This window comes from Gossypium hirsutum, chromosome A13, assembly GCF_007990345.1.
Source record: "Gossypium hirsutum isolate 1008001.06 chromosome A13, Gossypium_hirsutum_v2.1, whole genome shotgun sequence".
NCBI classification, from domain to species: Eukaryota; Viridiplantae; Streptophyta; class Magnoliopsida; order Malvales; family Malvaceae; genus Gossypium; species Gossypium hirsutum.
The window spans coordinates 94,249,495-94,253,129 of record NC_053436.1 but is presented as its reverse complement, the minus strand read 5'-3'; the positions used below and the strand labels follow the sequence as shown (position 1 = coordinate 94,253,129).

Genomic DNA, 3,635 nt, shown 5'->3' with positions numbered 1-3,635 from the left:
TTACACAAAAGAGCAAGAGGAAGATATTTCAACCACAACCGATGAGATGGCTGTTAATCAGAATCCTGCTCCGCGCACTATATATGATTATGCTAGACCTAATTTTACGGGAACTGAGTCAAGTATAGTTAGACCTACTATTGCTGCAAATAATTTTGAACAGAAACCTAACACAATTCAAATCATACAACAGTTTGTTCAGTTTGATGATTTGCAGGACGAGGATCCCAACGCTCACTTGGCAAATTTCCTAGAATTTTACGATACCTTTAAAATTAATGGTGTTTCTGATGATGTCATTCGCCTTCGGTTGTTTCCCTTTTCATTAAGGAATAAGGCTAAACAATGGTTGAACTTGTTACCACGAGGATCAATCACTACTTGGGAACAAATGACTGAAAAAATTTTATTAAAATATTTTCCACCAGCTAAAATAGCCAAATTATGTAATGATATCTCTTCTTTTGTCCATATGGATTTAGAAACACTCTACGATGCATGGGAGAGATAAAAGGACCTCTTGAGAAGGTGCCCTCACCATGGGTTACCACTTTAGCTACAGGTTCAAATGTTCCATAATGGCCTGAATCCTTCAACTCAGCAGATGATTGATGCAGCCGCTGGCGGAACCATCAATAATAAAACACCTGAAGATGCCTATGAATTTATAGAGGAGATGTCACTGAATAACTATCAGTGGCAAATCATGAGGACAAAGCCAACGAAAATAGTCGGTGTTTACAATGTCGAATCGGTCACCATGCTCTCTTATCAGGTAGAACTCTTGAATAAGGAATTTGATAGTTTTCTTAGTTCTTCACAGGTTCACCCAGTAATGTAGTGCGAAGCAAATAGAGGTGGATCGAGCAATTCAGAATACCCACCTTATGGCCACAACATGGAGAATGAGCAGTTAAATCACATGGGTAATAATTCTCAATCTCAAAATAATCCTTATAGCAATACTTACAATGCAAGTTAGAGGAATCACCCAAATTTTTCTTGAGGAGGCCAAGGAAATCAGAAACCACCACCCCCTCCAAGTTTTCAGCAACCACCATACCAGCAGGAGAAAAAGTCAAACCTTGAGGAGATGCTAACCAAATTCATCTCAGTGTCAGAGACTCATTTTTAGAATACCGAGACGGCACTCAAAAATCAACAAGCATCAATCCAAGGGCTCAAAACTCATATTGAACAGCTCGCCAAGTTGATTTCCGAACGACCACAAGGTAGCCTGCCGAGAAACACTAAATCTAACCCAATGGAGCAACTCAACGCAATTTCCATTCAAGATGAGGAAGGGCTAGTGGAAAAACCAATGCCAGAACCGGTGGTAAGCGAAGGTAAGAATGAGGTAGGCCAAAACGAACAAAAATTGGTAAGTTCAGAATATAAACCTTGTTTGCCATACCCCAATGCGACAAAGAAAGACCACTCAGACGAACAATTTGGTAAATTCCTTAAACTTTTAAAGAAACTACATATTAACCTACCGTTTATTGAAGCACTTTCGCAGATGCCGAACGTAGTCAAATTTTTAAAAGAGCTTCTAGCAAATAAACGAAAGTTAGATGAAAGGTCGCATGTGGAGCTGAATGTGGTTTGCTCAGCCATTCTTCAGAATAAGCTACCCAAAAAACTAAAAGATCTATAGAGCTTTACAATTCCTTGTTTAATTGGTAGGTTAGATGCTAATAATGCGTTGGCTGATCTAGGGGCTAGTATCAATGTTATGCCTTACAAATTGTTTAAGCAACTAGGCCTGAGGAAACCCAAACAAACTAGGATAAGCATTGTCAGATTTCCTAGGGGTATTATTGAAGACGTACTCGTTAAAATTGACAAATTTATATTCCTAGTTGATTTTGTTGTTTTAGACATAGAAGAGGATAGTAACATTCCTTTAATTTTGGGAAGGCCCTTTTTAGCAACTGCTAGAACAATTATTGACATTGGCACAGGTGAACTCACACTTCGTGTAGGAGACGAAACAATCACTCTTCAAGTTCGCAACCCGAACAACACATCGAAAATTGAAGGTGATTGTACAAATTGTTCTACTAAGACTAATCATACAGTGCAACCTATTTTGCAAGAAATAAGTTCGAAGGAACACATGAGCCATATTTAATCCACAACAAAGAATCTACCCATGAAGAATGAAGGTTACGAATCGAGGACTTAGATGAATGGCTGACATTTAAACCAAGAAAACACGATAAACCAAAACTATGCCAGAACGAGCTCAATGCCTCACCAAATCAACTTAAGGTTGGAGATAAAGTTTCATTAGATGCCGCAGATCCTCACGCTGACACTGCCAAACTGAATGAAGAAATTCCTCTTACGGTACTTAGCATTTTACCATTTGGTACAGTCGAGGTAAGTCATCCCAAATTCGACACCTTTAAGGTAAACAATACCTACCTAAAACCTTATTTTGATGGGATTCATAGCAGGAATGAGGAGTATAAACTCCTCAAACCACCATGACCATGTACCAGCAAAGTAAGTCGAGCTTAAAATATAAATAAACGCTTCTCGGGAGGCAACCCGAGCACTAACAGTATTAATTTCTTTAAATTTGAGTTTTTAACATCTAACGTACTAACTGAATCATGGTACATAGAACCTCTAAATACCACACGGCTAGGCACACGGGCGTGCCTTAGGCCGTGTGAAAATAGGGAAAAAGTTTTTCAACACGGGGAGTGATAAAGTCGCCACGGCCGTGCAACATGGCCGTGGGCGAACCTGCCAAAACAACACGAGCGCTCGACACGCCCGTGCCTTGAAACTGTGGGCGAACCTGTCAAACTAGCACCGGCGTGCGACACGCCCATGCCCATCACCCATGGGCGAACTTGTCAAGTTAACACGAGGGTGGACCTATGTACACGGGCGGGGGAGATGCGAACAAAGCGAGACACGACTGTACAACACGGTCGTATGCACTCACATGCCCAAGCAACATGGGCGTGGGCCGAATGTCAGACGTGCCCAAATTTAAAATTCACGAAACACACGGGCAAGAATTAGGGCACACTGGCGTGTCCCACGGCCTTGTGCCCCAAAATCTATAAAAACCCCTCACTATTCATCATCTCCCTCCCCAAAAATCCCTAACCCTAGCTGCTGTAACTCCACACGCCCTACCCCATACGCCCTACCCCCCACTCCCGTGCGCCGCCTACAACACCGATTTCGACGACCCAAGTTCCTTTTTTTGGCATTTGTTTACTCTTTTCTCTTTATCTCTTTTGAATATTTTGTTTATTTCATGATTTCTCTACTCTATTTGCCTATTTTAAATGAATTCTCATAGTTTGAACAATAGAATACTTTTGCTTGTTTATAAGAATTTTGTCATTTTAGTTACTCCATTATGCTTTACTTTTTCATTTTTCTTAGTTTCATGAAATTTATGCTTCTCATATACATTCATTCATATTCCTGTTACATTATTCCAATAATACTATAACTTGATACATTTAGTAGTTTTTTTTACTTCATCCACTACATAAGTCTCATGAAATCTTCATATTTAGTTTTGTGCTTCTGTGCTATTTTTGGACTTATTGGTTGAGTTTTGATTTTTCTACGTAGGTACAATGTCATTATCACGTGGTAAG

The 3,635-nt window shown here is 40.0% G+C and overlaps 1 non-coding gene across 1 annotated transcript; it reads right to left on the bottom strand.

Moving 5' to 3' along the window:
- Nucleotides 1-439: 439 nt before the first annotated feature.
- LOC121212776 (small nucleolar RNA R71) lies at nt 440-546 on the bottom strand. The gene has a single exon (XR_005908150.1). It is a non-coding gene; the product is annotated as a small nucleolar RNA R71 (small nucleolar RNA).
- Between the last annotated feature and the right edge of the window lie 3,089 nt (nt 547-3,635).